General features: G+C 35.7%; 1 protein-coding gene across 45 annotated transcripts in view; it reads left to right on the forward strand.

Annotated features, from left to right (window-relative positions):
* Positions 1-17,708, forward strand: part of PLEKHA5 (pleckstrin homology domain containing A5) — a 245,580-nt gene that overhangs the window by 68,373 nt on the left and 159,499 nt on the right. For 6 of the 45 annotated variants that reach the window (XM_063785471.1, XM_063785477.1, XM_063785480.1 and 3 more), the window contains exon 1: positions 6,849-7,052. The exons of 36 other annotated variants lie outside the window; for them this stretch is intronic. The gene's annotated coding sequence lies outside the window, so the exon portion shown is untranslated. Of the gene's footprint in view, positions 1-6,848; positions 7,053-17,708 lie in introns of those variants that run through there. 3 more of the 45 variants (XM_016923046.4, XM_063785475.1, XM_063785481.1) reach the window with 1 other exon arrangement.

Raw genomic sequence — 17,708 nt, forward strand, 5'->3', positions numbered from 1 at the left:
TTTGTGACATTAAGTCAGTGCTTAACTGTTGGCCCTCAGGGCTTTTCCTGACAATCCATTCACTGAGTCACTGAACCTGTCTTAGTTCTTTGCATAACCCTTTTCCACTATCTCATGTAGTCTTTTGTTTATTGAGTTTCATCCCCCATGAGAATATATGCTCCATGAGAGCATAGACCTTTTTACTGCTGTTATGTGTAATACATAGAACAGTGTCTGGTACATAGTTAATGCTTAGTAGATATTTGTGGAATGAATGATTGTGTGAATGAACAAAGGGAGCAGATTTTTTTAATTACAAATTTTTAACACTTAAGATATTAACTATCTGATTAACAATATCCTTAGGCAGAGTGGGAAAAAAAAGTGACTATTCTGATTTTGGGGAAAGGAGCGCTAAGAAATATTTATTTTTCTGTCTTTTAGCAGAATGCAGGAATAGTTATACCTCATCCCAATTTTTTAATTTACATAGTGAAATATTTTTAAAAATTTTTTCTATAAGACCATTACTCAGCAGCAAAATTATTTCATGTATGGTTTTGTTTTTTTGTTTTTCTAGCAAAACATGACAGATTTTCTTATAGTCTAAACATTGTCTATAGCAAAAGACAGCTTGAATGCCAAAATAATGTATAATTAGGTCTATTCATTATCTTGCCATATGCTAAGTAGATGCTAAGGATTTATCACTGCAGTAAAAGTCACTGGATCATTACAGTTATTTTGTGGAAATATGTTTTAAAATTTACAATTCTTTTTTGTAAGACAGTAACAAATTATTATGCAGAATTTATACCTCTGCCTAAGACTCTTGCAAATATAAGCTCCTGATTTGGTAGAGATCTTCCTAAAGATTGAATATTTAAAAATCAAAATACTTGTTTTCTTTTTTTGAAAAAATGCCTTCTGTAGATATATCTGGGTGAGAAAGCAATAAAATACAAATAAAAGTCTTTTATCAACAACATGTAGTGTCAGTATTTCATGACTGATTGTCAGTGTGTTGTACTGAGGAGTGTCACTGGTTTGTCCCAAAGAATGAAGTGGTGGCAGTCATGGCAGCATCTGTTTCTAACTTGTGGTTTATTTCTCATTTTCAAGATCCTGTTGCCACTGGTTTTTCTCCCCAGTGGTTGGTTAAAATTCAGACTTGTTTCATGAATACATGGCAGTGTGATCTTAGGAGCTTGCAGTTGCTCAGTAGCCAACCACACTTAGAAAGTTTGATGTAAATATTTGTACTGCAAGATACTCTTTGTTGAGATACCAAGTCCCAGCAAAAAGTAGTATTAAACCTGAAGACCACAGAAGCCATGGAGGAAAAGCACATTCTACGACTTGAGCTTTTTTTCTGAAGCTGTGTGTAGCTGATTCTATATTTTATTCTCTAAGGTGAAATCTCAAACTTTTTGAAAAGGGTCACTAAAAGAGAATGAAATCATGTCTTTTGCAGCAACATGGATGGAACTGGAGGTCATTAAGTGAAATAAGCCAGGCACAGAAAGACAAACAACACATGTTTGCATTCTTAAGTGGAAGCTAAAAAAATGAATATCATGGAGGTCGACAGTGGAATGATGACAGTATAGGGGGAAGGGGAGCCGGAGAAAGGTTGGTTAGTGGGTACAAACATACAGTTAGATGGAAGGAAGAAGCTCAAATGTTGGATAGCAGAGTAGGGTGACTATAGTTAACAACAATGTGTTAAATGCATTTCTGAATAAATAGCTAGAAGACCTAAAATGTTCCCAACACAGAAAAATGATTAGTACTTGAGGTGATGGATCCCCTCAAATAACCTAACTTGATCATTACACTTTCCATGCAGCAACAAAAGTATCACCCATCCCCCTTAAATATGTATAGATATTATGTACCAATAAAAAAAAAAATTAAACATTAAAAAAATTTTTTTTATCCTTTATCCTTCCAGCTGAATAGATCTCCTTTTCATTCTTCCTGGGAATAGAAGATGTAATGGAAGTTCCAGTATCTGTATGCAGGCCTATGACTAGCTTCACTTCTTGGTGACTAATACTAGTTGACAAAACAGCATATTCTAAACTGATTGTCTTCGTTATCTAGTAGCTTTCCTATTCTCCATAACAAATGTTCCAAATCTTTGATTACTCACCTCAGAATGCTTGTCTCACTCCTCTTTTCCTCATTCCTAGTAGATCATACCTTGGAGAAGAAAGTAGAAACTATCAGGCCTGAACTTCATTAGCTTTTTCTTCCTCTTCAATCCAAATCTGTCTGTATCTTCATTCATTTTTCTTAACCCTTTCCTTGCTTGCTATTTCTGCTTTCCAAAACCAAGGAAGGAATTTTGACAGAGGTACCCAAGGAATTCACTGGGGGAAAATGAATGATTCAATAAATGATGTTATGATAATTAGATAGATAGCTATATGTAAGCATAAAAAATTTTTAAAACCTTAGGCCCTTATTATCATATCATGCACAAAAATTAAGTGGATTATTGATTTAAATGTAAAAACAAAAAGTATAAAACTTTTAGAAAAAAGAGATTATTTGTGACATTGGGTCTGGCAAAGATTTCTTAGATGCGATTAAAGATTTACAAAAGAAAAAATTGATAAATTAGACTTCATCAAAATTTAGAAATGTTGCTTTATCTGTGTAGGATACTGAAGAGAATGAAAAGACAAGTCACAGACTGGGAGAAAGTACAGGCAAATCACATATTTGTCAAATAACTCATATCCAGAATTTTTAAAGAACTTTTACAACTCAATAATAACAAGACAAACAGCTCAATTTTTTAAATGAGGGAAAAATTTAAATGTGTTTCACATGAGAATATACTCAAATAGCCAGTGAGCACATGAAAAGATGTTCGGCATCATTAGACATTAGCAAATTGCAAATTAAAACCACACTGAGGAACCCACTAGAATGGCTATAATCAAAGACTATCAGTATCAAGTATTGCGGAGGATGTGGAGAAACTCAAACTCTGTTACACTGGTAATAGAAATAAAAAATGTTAGAACCACTTTGGAAAGAGATTGGCAGTTTCTGGAAAAAATTAATTGTAAATTTGACCAAGCAATTTTACTACGTAAGTATCTTAAGAATGAAAACGTGTCCACACAAAGATCTGTACTAAAATGTTGATAGCATTATTCATAACAGCCTAACAGTGCAAATGTCTGTCAACTACTGTGAATGGAGAGACAAAATGTGCTTATTAATACAATAAAACTACCCAGCAATAAAAAGAAATAATTGACTGAAAAATGGTATGCGATGACTGAACTTTAAAACCTTGATGCTGCCTAAAAGAGCCAGACACAGAGACTACACATTGTATAATTCCATTTTTATGAATTTCCCAGAAAGGCAAATTATAGAGACAAAACAAATCAGTGGTTGCCTAGGGCTGGTGGTGGACGTGGAGATTGACTGTAAATGGGACATGAGGGAATTTTTTTGTGGTGATAGAAATGTTATAAAACTAGATGTGGTAATAGTTGCACAACTCTGTAAATTCACTAAAAGTCACTGAACTGTACACTTAACCATAGGTGGGTTTAATGAAATGTGAATTACACTGCAATAAAACTAAATAAAAGCTGAGTTAGTACCACTTGCCTTGGGTTCATTACTTTTTGTTCGTTCTTAATTATTCCCTTCACAGTTACTCCCCACTCTTCCCCTACCTTTTTCCATATTTCTTTACTCTTGAAAATTATTTTCAGTAGTTTTGCCTGCTGAGTTCACTGCCTTTTAGGTCACATTTAGACCTTGGGTTTCTATTACCACAAAAAAATTCCAAAATCTGGGTCCAAATTTCAACTCTATTCACTTATCTGTGTGACACTGGAGAAGCCTCTGAGTCTCTGTGTCCAGATTTGTTTACCAGGTAGAATATTAATAAGATCTGTTATGTGAGGATTTGTGAATATTAAATGAAATCATATATATGAGACATTCTGTAAGTGCCAGCTGTCATTCATCACCTTAAAACAAGACTCATAAGTTGAAAGGCTGTGAACTGGTGAGCATCTAGACCAGTGGTTCTTAATCAGAGCAAACTCAAAATTTAGGGAGGTTTTACAGACTGGCTCCACTGACAGGTCAGGTTGAAAGGTTTCTGGACCCTGAGAGTATGTGTGTGTGTGTTCTCCAGCTTCACAAATTGTTCTGCTATAACCCAATGGTAAACAAAACAACAACAGATTGCAGTGTAAGACTCAGCCCGTAGAATGTACAAACGCCAATTGTGAACCCTAACAAACTCCAATTGTGAACCCTAACAAACTGTGGTCTCTGGGTGATAATGATGTGATAATGATAATTGCCGTATAAGGCTCATGTATTCATTTCCAGTCTTGCTCCTCTCATTCCCTCCCTTTGGTTAGGTATCAGATGGAAGGCAGATATGTTTAAGTCATGAGCGAGATCCACCCATCCTCATGTATCAGTACAAATGCACTGTCCTACCTGCATTAGGACAAATGCACTAAAACTGTATAAAGTCTTCAGAGGATATTCAGTTGTCATAGAAGTGAGTTATATCTTTGGTTGAGTTTTTAAACATTCATTCTTACTGGGGTAGTATTTGGGAAACATTGTATCAGGTTTTGCTGGTAGAGAAAGGGTAAATCAGTAAGTTAAAGAGTAAGTGATATGTAAGGATTTAAAAAAGAAGGCCTCAAGTTTAAAGGATATATGTAATTACAAGATGATCTCAATTTTAAATCAGAACACTTAAGTTGGATGTATAGGAGACAGGAAATGCATGTTAGAGAGCAATTTAGTGATATGGAGGAATTCATAAAGTGAATTTGAAATGAGTAAGTACTATGCCAATGTGACTGGAATTACCACCTCTTTACCTGTCCTCATTTACCTGTTTTTCTGTCTGTCTCTTAGAGTTGACTCCCTCACTCTTCCATTATCCAGGGTATAGAACACTTCTTGCCATCTGCTTCCAGATTCCATCCCAGAATAATTAGTTTTTATCTCTTTCTTTCTTCCTATTGTTGACAGCCATCACTTTCTAGTATTCACATTGTCAATACAAGTTCTCCAGTCTCCACACCACCAGTTCCCAGGTCCTCCACTGTGCCATATCTCAGCCTTGACCTGGCTGTTTCCTCCTCTTGCTCTCCCCTGTCTAGTCTAGATCCTTAGTATTCACCTGGGCATTTCAGAAAGTTCACCCCTCTCACAAAGACTACTAATTGCCTTCCTTCAAATGCTTTCTCTCTTTTCTCTAAACTCTTAGAACACTAAAGCACCTGTCTTTTGCTGTAATACTTAGATTAGTTATATGTATATGTACTCTTGCCTAGTCTTTCCTATCAGTTGAACTCTCTTAAAAGCAGAGATAGTTGTACTCATTTTTGTTTCCATTGTGTATTGCAGCGTACCGTGACTCATATATAACCTGTTCTCAAATAATACTTAGAGATCACAGTTAGATTTTTTATTTGTTTCTTTTTAGTGAAGAATTTTCACTTTCTCATTTAGGAATCATAGAGCTTTCTTTGAGTACTGTAGGTAACTTACTCTTTCTACAGAACTACCCCCCCCCCATACATGCAGTACTTAGAGACACAAAACATATGCGTATTGACACATTTTAATTTTTGCGACCTTTTGATAACCTTGTCCCAGGAAGGGCCTTATCTTAGCTGTTTCCATGGGATGGCTATTTCCTGTGTCTTCTTACCTTCCCACACCCTCCATGTTAAGAGGCAGGAGGGTAGAGGATTGTGAGGCTACTGTTCTCAAAAATGAGACATTTATATAGAAGGATGATTTACAATAGAGAAGTAATAGAGGTGACCAGGAAGGGTTGGGAAGAAGGGAAAAGCACTAATTAGCATATGGGTACATTTAAAGATGGGTCAGCCCCACTCTGTCAGTGACTTGCTGTCGTGAGCTTGGTGCATGTCAAGTGTTCAGACACTTCTATTTTTGCTCATCTACCCAAGGTGAAAGTGGAAAGTAGATATGAAAGAGTTGTCTGGCTGGTTTTAGTGGGGCTGTACTAGATCTGGATTTATGGAGGAAAATTAAAATGGAGCAAAGGAGAAAACTTCTTGACCATATTTTCATCATCCCAAACTAATGGCCATTGCAGCAATTTACTTAACAAACTAGGTGAATTATGTATTTGATGGCATAAACATGCATACACAGAATATTTTGCTGATTTTTGTGCCATTTTTATAAAACTTTTCCTCAAACATGCAACATTATTTAAAAATTTTTGTATAGGTTTGTCAATATTTGGGTGATGTATGATCTATAAATCAATTATTTAATATGTAAACAACAGATAAGAAAAATCCTATCACTGTAGTTTGAAGATAGCAAACATTTTAATAAATACATTGAACATTTCAGTTTATTAGTCTTTATTAATGTTTCCAAAGGAGAAGTTAAAATACCACTGCATAGTTTTCAGATTGTTTTACTTGGTGAACAGGCAAGAGAACAGAATAAGAGATTGAAAAGTGAAATAAGGATAGTTTATAGTTTGTTTAATTTATCACTGGTCCCATTTACATTTTGGGATCACATCTTGGATGTTTTGCACCTTCCAATTCATTCTAGCATTTTGGGATTCTTATGTTGACATAGTTAATTCTATATTGAAACCTAAGGACTTGTTATTTAATAAACTTGTAGAAATAATCATTTCCAGTTAAATGAACCACAAAGATTATGAAGTTAAAAACAAATCAGCTATCATTTGGTAGTTCTGTGTAGTTTATTGTCAGTTAATGATCTTTATTAAATTTGCAGCTTTCTCAGTTTATTTGCATGTAGGTCATCATATGCTGAGATGAAATACCAAGTCATTTAAATTAGATACTGAGCATGCTCATATGAAGTACTTACTCTTGGAGACTGCGGTGTGGTTCAGTTTTCTTATAGTGGAAAGAGCAGAAAAGAGATCACGGTGTGCCCCTTTGTCATCGTTCTGTCAGGAAGCATGTAATTTGTCTTTAGAAACCAGAAGCCTGAGACAAAGAAAAGAACACAGATTTTTAGCAAAAGGCTATTTGGTGAGTTAATTGGCTGTTTTGTTCTATTTTGCTCTAATCGGTCAGTTATTCCTAGCTAGTCTATGTATTTACTTATATCTGCTGCTTTTTTGTACTATGCTGAAGCTTTATGTAGCAAGCAACTTAGCCGAGATGGGGAGAAAATTGTTTCTGCAGTCTAAATCTTATTCTTCTGAAATATTTCCAGTACATTTCTGAGGTGACAAGTTCATAAATTGCTATGATGATACTTTCTCATGTTCTCCACAAATTTTCTTGCTGACTTGCTTTGAATAATGCTGGCAGAATTATGTGCCGAGATACTTCAGGATTTGTTTTTTTGGACAGTTTAGCATTTTTGTTCTTACATCTTAATGAAATTACAATTTTTGCTTTCACATTTCTATATTGTATCTACCAAAGTAATAGGTAAGACCCAGTTTGCATAAGATCAAAAATTCTTTAAAGAAAATGATAGGGTGTATTACAGTAATATGTACACATATTATTAAAAAGGTCATTTAAAAATGAAAGTTTGCTGTGTAATACAGTTGATCATATAAACTATTCTAAAATAAAATGAAATTGACAACATTTTGTAAAATAAAAGGTGTTACAGTTATTCTGTATTCATATTTAGAATTCTATCTTTATTTACTGAATTAGCTACAGAAGAGTTGCATGATAATAGTTTTGCCAGTTTAAGCTGTTACTTTCTCTGAGCTCATATTATGGTGATCAATAGGAAGATAATCTTATTTAAATGTTTTGTGATTTTTTTAAAATCCAAAGTGTTCATGTTTTACCGTGAAGTTAAAGGGCGATATTTTTATGCATTTTCTCCATATTATGCTCTTATAATATTATGTAATATTTAAAATCTATACATTGTTATTTCATGATGAACACAATTTTGATTATGTATTTATAATAGGTAAACTTGGCAACCAAATATTCAGAGTCTTCTCCTGGAGATTAAAATAGCATTACTCTGCTAGAGATAAACCATTATATTTTTTGATGATTTGAAGAAAAAGCATAAAATTACCATATTTATTTCCTTCGGGGAAAATCATGTTTGTTAGTACACATAAATGTCAGGTAGGGAATTTGAGAGGCTATAAGGTGCTTTAAAGAGGTCTAGAAAAATGATGTGGGGGGTGGGAACGATAGGAAGAGACTACTGAAAGCTTAGTACCTTCAAATGCCAGGCAATTATGTGAGGCTTTCCTGAAATATCTTTATTTTGTGAACTTCCCCCACTATGCCATTTTCCAGGATTGGCACATATGAAGGAGGTGGGTGTATACTTAAGTTTATATATTCATGAAAAGGGAGGGTTAGCGTTTAGAGATGAGGACTGGGTGACAGGACTCAAGAAATCTATTCCCACTTCTTTATACTGACTCACTTGTTTGACCTTGCACATGATGCATACCTTGTTTATTTCTACTTACTTTTAGTATAATACTTTACCATGGCAATAAAGTGGTTCGTTTGTAGTTTCTAAAGTAATAAAATTATTTCACAGACGGTGACAAAGATTCATGAGGGGATAAGTCATTCGCTAATAGCCATCGTGGGAAGAAAACAAACAAGTATTGCTTTTCTGAATTCTATTAAATTTTTTTTAACTAAAATATTTCAAGTGTATAAAATCTATAAAGTCCTCTGTAGTCTTTGAAACTAATCTCAGAAATACATATTCTATGTGTATTATGTAATGGTGACAGATGTGGTTTTAACTTCTTTCTCATATTCACTGTAAACTGGATGATCACAAAATTTTCATGGCAAGATTGTATTGTTATACTATTTTATACTATTTTCTCTTATTTTTTTAGTCCCAGATACCTCTAATCATAAGTCTTCATAGATCAATAGAAGAGAAATAATGAATAGAAGATCTATTAAAGAAAAGTGTGGAGAAATACTGGGAAAATGAAAGAAGAATACAGAAAGAAAAATTACCAATGGCAAGGGTCTCTTTGCCAGGTTTCTAGGTATTAAGCATATACCTATATATCTTATTCATTTCCAAATCATTAAATTTATCTACTCATTTAACTTAACATCTACCCATTAAGGAACACTTATTTCCTTAATTTTGATGAATCTCAGTAGTGCTTAAAGATCCTAAGTAGTGGTAGATGAAAATGGGATTTGTGGTCAAGTACGTTTGGGGAATAATAGACCATAAAGGATTGTTCATAGCAGAACTTCTTGCCCTTTAATATCTTATTCAGAACCTTACCCTGGAACTTAATTTTTTCTGGCATATGGTTTACTTTTAAAAGGAAAAACTGTAATACGTAATATTAAACATTTGGCAAGCATTTCAGTAATTGTAACTATGAATTTCTATATTAAAATATCTGGATAAGTGAAGGAAAAATTGTCAGTTTGCTTTTTATCTTCTATTTTGTAATCTTAGAATTACACGGTAATGAGGAGTAAAATGTATAATTAGTAGATAAGGTGATTGTAATAGTTATATAAGTTAAAATGGCATTTTTGAAAGCCACTAGGAGTGTAGTCAATGACTACTACATGAAATATTTATAATAAAATAGTAACCAAGTAAAGACTTTGATAATTCTCACAAGTTTCCACTCATTCTCTACTCTAGAGAACCTACTCTCATACTCTAAAGAACCTAGCATGGTGTTAGTCACAAAGTAGGCATTCAATAAATGTTTATCTAGGCCAGGTGTGGTGGCTCACACCTGTAATCCTAGCACTTTGGGAGGCCTAGACGGGTGGATCACCTGAGGTCAAGAGTTCGAGACCAGCCTGGCCAACATGGTGAAACCCTGTCTCTACTAAAAAATACAAAAATTAGCTGGGCATGGTGGAAGGTGCCTATAATCCCAGCTACTCGGGAGGCTGAGGAGGAGAATCGCTTGAACCCAGGAATCGGAGGTTGCAGTGAACCGATATCATGCCATTGCACCCCAGCCTGGGCAACAGAGCAAAAACTCTGTCTCAAAAAAAAAAAAAAAGTTTATTTTTTCACTCGAATTTAAACCTTCTGCCTCTTCATTGAAACACATCATACTCATGGAAGTAGAATACCTATTGTCTGCTCCATTGGCCCAGCCACCTACTTTAGGGGACTTTTTCTTAAATTGTATTTTGAAAAATTGATAGTTGGATTTGGTTTCCAGCTAAGCTCTCATTTTTTGGCACTCCTGTGAAATTTGAAACCTAATTTAAATAGCAGTTTTCTTTGCTGTAACCTAATGACTAATACATGTTCTCAAATCATTGTTTATTCTAAAAAGAGAGGATACAAATATTAATAGATCTAGGGGCAAGACTTCCTATTCTTAGCTACTTAAGAGCCTGAGATGGGCTAGTTACTTGACCCCAGGGTACTCTGCAGATCGAATGTTGGCCTCAAATATTTGACATCAATATGATTGTCCCTGAGAATGGAGATAGATTGAGTTTCCATTAAGATTAGTGTAAAATTGATATTTTGGTGGTTTAGTAGCCATATTTATCTCAAAATAAAGTACTAGAAATTGAATATGCAATTCAGAGAGAAATAGTGAAAAATATGAGGGGACTTCAAAAATTCATGGAAAATGGATATTGTGATAAAACTATGCATGGATTTAATAAATTTTTTTACACCAAAATAAGCCTGTATGAATGTGTTATAGCAAGTCTGAACAGGACCTAGTTTGAGGTACTAAGAAGGATAAGACATCAGCTTGAAAAGAACTCCTATCAGAGCAACATGAATTCTGCTAAAATTGAAGCAAGAATAAATATCAAATTTATGGTAAAGCTTGGGTGGAAGGATGGTGAAATCATTGATGATTCACAAAAAGTTTATGGGGACAACACTCCAAAGAAATCAGCAGTTTACAAATGGATAACTCATTTTAGGAAGGGACAAGACAATGTTAGAGATGAAGCTTGCACCAACAGACTATCCACATCAGTTTTCAAGGAAAAAATAAATCTTGTTCATGCCCTAATTGAAGACTGACAGTTAACAGCAGAAATAGGAGCCACCACCATAGACCGCTTGATTGATTCAGTATACACAAATCTGACTGAAAAATTAGTTGAGCAAACTTTCCACTCAGTGAGTGCCAAAACTGTTGCACCCAGATTAGCTCCAGAGAAGAGCAGAGCTTCCAGTGGAAATTTTAAACAAGTGGGATCAAGATCCTGAAGCATTTCTTTGAAGAATTGTAGCAGAAGATGAAATATGGCTTTACCAGTATGGTCCTGAAAACAAAGTACAATCAAAGCAGTGGCTACCAAGAGGTGGAAGTGGTTTAGTCAAAGCAAAAGTTAACTGGTCAAGACCAAAGATCACAGCAACGATTTTGAAAGATGCTCAAGGCATTTTCCTTGTTGACTTTCTCAAGGGCCAAGGAACAATAACATCTGCTTATGAGAGTTTTGAGAAAGTTAGTCAAAGCTTTAGTAGAAATGTCTGGGAAGTCATCTTCACAGAGTTCTTCTCCACCACAACAATGCTCCTGCTCATTCCTCTCATCAAACAAGGGAATTTTGTGAGAGTTTCTGTGGGAAGTCATGGGGCATACATCTCATCATCCTGTTTTGGCTTCTTCTGACTTCTTGTTTCCTAATGTTAAAAAAATCTTTAACGGAGGTCCATTTGTATTCAGTTAATAACGTGAAAAAGACTACATTGACATGGTTAAATTCTTAGGGCTCTCAGTTATTTAGAGATGGACTAAATGGCTGATATTCTCATTTACGAAAGTGTTTTAACCTTAATGGAGTTTTTGTTAAGGATTAGTTTATAATATTTATCTTTTCTTTCATTTTTCCACAGACTTTTTGAAGTCCCCTGATACATCTTAGTAAAATGTTACAAATATTCAGAGATTTTTATTTCTGACATTTTTAAAAGTATAAGTCCAAAATCTACTTTGTAAAGGTAACAGAGACTGTAAATCCAGAACAGAGGACCTGTGACTTACTAATACAAATGGAACTTTTCCCATTAGTTGTCATTTAACATGAATGATTTCCAGTGGAAGAGTTCTGGATTTTAGGAATTGGAATCTTCTCCCATTCTTCTTGATGTCTGGTGTACAGCTTGTCTGCTGTCTAGCACACATCTTTGGGTTATTTTCCATTCCAGATGAGCTATGATTTTTTTATGCGTAATTTTTTGGAGCTATACATTTTCCTTGAGAATAAATATCTGAAATTATAGTTTAAGTCAATAAGAAAGTATGATTTTTAAGTATATATCAGAAACATATTTTCCCTTTGAGGTCACGTTGTCAGAGGCAGGAAAGGAAGAAGTGCAGCAGTTAATATCTAGCCAGCAAAATTTATCTGGGAGATGGATTACTAAGGTTAATAAGAAGTAGAAATTATAGAGCAAAGGATGTGAATGTTGGGAGACTTAATCAGTGTATATGTTTCCTGATTGGTCAGAGACATTGTCATTTTCACTGCCTTTTCTCCACTTTCTAAAGAGTTAATAAGGAAACAATTTTTTTTTTATATTTGAAGAGTTGATCTATTTATAAATTTTAACAATGACATTCAATAGAGTTACTGCTGTAAATCTAGACATTAACATGAAACTTAGCCATGTATTTTAAGGCTTAAGGAGGTATTGTCTAGGGTTTATGGAGGAATATTACATTATATTCTTTTTCTTGTTTTTAATACTTAAAAATTATGAAATAATTATTGTAAAAAATTACAGATATACCAAAGATATGAATAAGATAGAGAGTTGCCCCTACACTTTGTTCTTTGGTTTTATAACACATACCCTGCCCCCACCAAGTTGAATAATACTCCCCCACTTCAGAGTGTGTACTGATAATATTCTGATCCCAGAACCTGTGAAGGCTACTTTCTGTGGCAAATACTTAGCAGATGTGATTAAATTAAGGACTTTGAGATGAGGTTTTCCTTGATCTTGGTGGGGAGGGCGGTGGCAAATGCAGTCACAAGTGTCCTTAGAAGGGGAGGTGGGCAGAGGGAAATTTCAGAGAGCAGTGTGACTCCTGAGGCAGAGATGGAGTGATGGGACCACAAGCCAAGGCATGCAGAAGCTGGAAGAGGCAACCATGAACTTATTCTCCTTTACGGCCTATGGAATCCCTCTCAACACCTTAATATCTGCCCATTAAAACTGATTTTGGCATGAATTCTGGCCTCTAGAGCCGAAAGAAAATAAATTTCTATTGTTTTAAGTCAATAGAAGATATCAAATGACCTAGTCACAAAAAAAATTTATTTTAAAGATCTTAATTGGCTTTTATTTGCAATTCTAGAATCAGATGAGACCTCATCCTATAAAACAGAACGAGTGTTGTGATGAGCTGAGCAGAGGAGGTTGGTTTTATTGACAGAAAAGGGCTGAAGAAAGCCGAAACAGAGAACAAAAAGCAGATTGGTTGTTTTAAAGTTACTTTCCTTTTTTAAAGTTTAAAGCAGGAGGTACTGCCTTATCATGCCAGCTAAAATTGGCCTGCTTGGGGATTTGGCTGTTATCTCCATTCCTCTCCCGATTTCTTGGAAGGTCAGATAAACAACTTGGTTTTGACTTGGTGGTGTGAACTTCAGCATGAGTAACTCCATTTTGGTTTGGTCTGTTGAGCCTAGTGCAGGAGCTCAGTCCAAACCAATGAACTTCTATAAATTTTATTTAACGGAGGCTTGTATTGGTTTCCAATGACTACTGTAACAAATTACCACAACATTGGTGACTTTGGTAATTCAGTCACATCTGCTAAGTCTTTGTCACAGTTGGGATCACGTGGAATAATCGCTTGAACCCAGGAGGTGAAGGTTGTAGTGAGCTGAGGTGACGGCCACTGCCCTCCAGCCTGGGAGACAGAGCGAGATTCCATCTTAAATTTAAACATGGGGCAGCTATCAACCAAAGTCAAAAGAGAAACAAAAATATAAGGCATCTGTTAAAACATTACTTTCAAGTAAATGTAAGCAGGTTTTGAAAAATTAATTGGCTGCGTGTGGTGGCCCACACCTGTAATCCCAACACTCAGAGGCCGAGGCAGGCTGATCACCTGAGGCCAGGAGTTCAAGACCAGTCTGGCCAACATGGTGGTATCTCATCTCTGCTAAAAATACAAAAATTAGCCAGGCATGGTGGCGGGTGCCTGTAATCCCAGCTACTCCGGAGGCAGAGACACAGGAATTGCTTGAACCCAGGAGGCAGACAGGGCAAAACCCTGTCTTGAATAAAAAAAAAAAAAAAGAAAAATTAATCCATGCTCATTAGTTTAGCTTTAATCTTAAATATTTATAATTTTTGAAATGTTGCATGACCAGTATGTTCATAAATTCATCAAACATATCCTCACAGCATCTACAGGGAAGATATCATTCCCATTTCAGAAAGAGGAAAATATGATGAGAGTGGGTTTTTTTTGTTTTTTTGTTTTTTTTAAATTTCAGGCTCTCAGAGACTGTAAGTGGCAGAGTTAGAATTTAAGCCCAGATCTATGTAACTCCAAAATTCTTAATCTCTAAACTGAAGAATTGTTTTCAGTCTTGTTCCAGTACCTATACTAGATTTCCAAGAATTCAGACAACTCCTAATCTACCACATAGGGGAAATAGGGTCTATAAGAATATCATTTATGTCAGATAGTGAAACAAACATGAGATTATTTACACATTCCAGACCCAGGTGACCTAAGTCTTCAAAGATGGTGACTGATCCCTTTGGAGCAGGTGCTGCGTACAGTGAGAGAGAAGTATGTGTATTGTGTGCAGCGGCATGGATGGGGAACGATTTCTTCTGCCCAAGGATATGAGAGTGTGGGTGGCTTCTCAGAGCAGATTATGTCTGTGTTGGGTTTTGAAGGATGAATAAGCATTTGCTAAGCATGGTTTCTTTGAAAAAAAAATTGCTAAGCAGAAAAGCAGGGATGTGTGGCACTCTAGACAAGAGTGAACAGCAAGACCAAAAGATTATAGATGTCTTCAGGGAACAGGTCCTTCAATGCTGCTAGAGTATTCAATGTGAGGTGCTTGGGGGCAGGGAGCACAGGCAGATGAGGAAGGCAGATCTGAAAAGCCTTGTATGCCATGCTAAGGAGCATAGACAATCCTGCAGGCTTTGGTGAGGGTCATTTTTAAGGGTTTCAGTAGGGGAGCAGAACAGGACAAATTGCATATTAGAGAAACTTGCAGTAGTGTGGAGGACAAATTGAAGGAGGAGGAGATAGGGCATAGATTCCTTAATGTTTGAAATAGTACAGTTGAAAATGGGACAAGGATTTTAAACTGTGGCAGTGGAAATAGAGATAGATCAATACAACGTAAGTTAAGGAGATAGAATGTTAGGTTTGATGAACTGGGATGGCAGGTAGCGAATGTGAGAGGGAGAACTGTTCTCTCTGGCATTTGAATTGTGTTTGAGACGAGACATTTTCAGGGGAAAAACAGGTTTAACTGGGAATAAAGATTGGACCTTTTAAGTTTGAGATGTAGATAGGATATTCTTTTTGTTGAGAAGCAAAAATTGGATATAGGGCTGTACACAACAAAATAATAATTATGATAATACTAATATTATCAGAGCAATAGATTTAGAATGTAAAGGTTTAGCTAAAACATCAATATTGTTATTGAATGATAAGATTAATAAGGAATGGATTGAACCACTTAAGGATGGAGTGTGTAAAATGAAGTAGGTTTGGAGGTAGAACCATAAAAGAAACAAATGTCTAGCTGCTGTGTAAAGGAATGCTAATTCAGCAGAGCAGACCTAGCAGAAGTGATTAACATAAAAGAACCAGAGGACTGAGATTAGGAAAACCAGGAGAAGGGAGTGTTAACTGTCTCCGGTGCTACACATCAGTCCTTTGAGATGTGGACCAAGAAGCACCTTTTGACTTTGTCAGTTAAAGAGACATCAGTGACCTTTGTTGAGGCAATAGGGAGAATAGAATTAAGATTACAGTTAATGGAGGAGGGAAAGAGGTGGGAGGGAGGAAGTGAGAAGTACAAATAGCCTTTTTGACTGAGAAGGAAAAGAGAAATTCAACAACATCAAAGAATGGGAGTGACTAAAGTATGTTTTTCAGCTGGTACATAGGAGCCAGTAGAGAGAAAAGGTTGAAGATGGAGGGAAGAGAAGAACCAGTTGTTAGGACAAGGTGCCAGGGATGTTGGGAAGAAAACAGATCCAGGGACATATGATGGAGGGTGGACTTAACTACCCTAAGATTTGAGGGCAACAAATATTTGCTTGGGGCATGGGAGTGATTAGGATGGTGGCTTAAGGAGAGTGACAAAAATTTTAGAATAGCTGCTAAAGGGAGAATGAAAGCAAATGAAAGAGTTGTCTGCCAGATGGTGTTAAGAGCCCATCTGAAAGTGAAAACCATGAATTGTTCATCACATCATTCAATCTGCATGGGTAGATGCTGCCTTTCATTTGAAAGCAGCATATTTCTTTCCTTAAAAAAAAAAAATTGGCTGGGCGCAGTGGCTCATGCCTGTAATCCCAGCACTTTGGGAGGCCGAGGTGGGCGTATCACCTGAGGTCAGGAGTTCGAGGCCATCCTGGCCAACATGGTGAAACCCCGTTTCTACTAAAAATAAAAAATTAGCTGGGTGTGGTGGCGCATGCCTGTAATCCCAGCTACTCCAGAGGCTGAGGCAGGAGAATCACTTGAACCTGAGAGGCAGAGGTTGCAGTGAGCTGAGATGGTGCCACTGCACTCCATCCTGGAAGACAGAGTGAGATTCCGTCTCAAAAAAAAAATTGCTCTAAAATGTATCTGCTTACTAAAAACTATTTCTTCTTTTGCACTACTTGGAACTTCCTTGTCAGTTTAAGCTGGTTTAGGTTAGCCAGCTAGCCAAAAGTTTTTTTTTAAATGTAAAATATAAAAATATGTTATGAGTTATAAATAATATGGAAGCTATAATAGAATCCAGATGCTGAGTAACTATTTATTGAGTGTTTAGTGCTTTCTAGCATGCAGAAGTGGCCAGGGAAATATGGCCTCTGACATGTTAACAGCTAACATTTTATCCTCGTGTGTGGAGGTAAGGGGCGTTGCATATAGTAGTTTGGATAACAGCATCCCCTCTCACTTCAAGTTATACTTTTTAAAAATTGTAAAGCATTCTTATATTTGAAATCGTATAATCATATTCTTCTGAGAACATTTCATAAAATAAGCCATATAAAGAGCCCTGTTCTACTCTGAGACCCCTTTAAAAATTTTAGCAGTTTTAAATTTAGTCTCAAGTAATTCAGCAAGTTTAAAAAAATTGTTCTAGCCAACAAGAGCTATAATAGGCACTTAATAATTGCCAACATGGTAAATATAATATCAATAGCTTGAAGAAGCACTGACTTTTGGCTTTCTGATTAAATTTGTGTCTCCAAAGGTAAAATGGTAATTTAACAACAAGTCAGCCCCCAACTTACAAATAAGATGTTAGAAAAGGTTGTATAATATTGAGTTGGGTATGAATTACATTTATTTTTATTGTTTTTTTCTAGAAAACTTAAAAGTATAAGCAATAAAATATAGATAAGTTTAGAAGTAAAGAAAATCACAAAATACAAACTTGCTAAACATAGAAGTCAATAGCATTGCTGTAATTGAACTTCAGTTTTAGCTCCGTTTCCCATTGTAAAAGGGAAATATAAGTTACCGTGCTGTCAGAAAG

Source organism: Pan troglodytes, chromosome 10 (genome assembly GCF_028858775.2).
Source record: "Pan troglodytes isolate AG18354 chromosome 10, NHGRI_mPanTro3-v2.0_pri, whole genome shotgun sequence".
NCBI lineage: Eukaryota > Metazoa > Chordata > Mammalia > Primates > Hominidae > Pan > Pan troglodytes.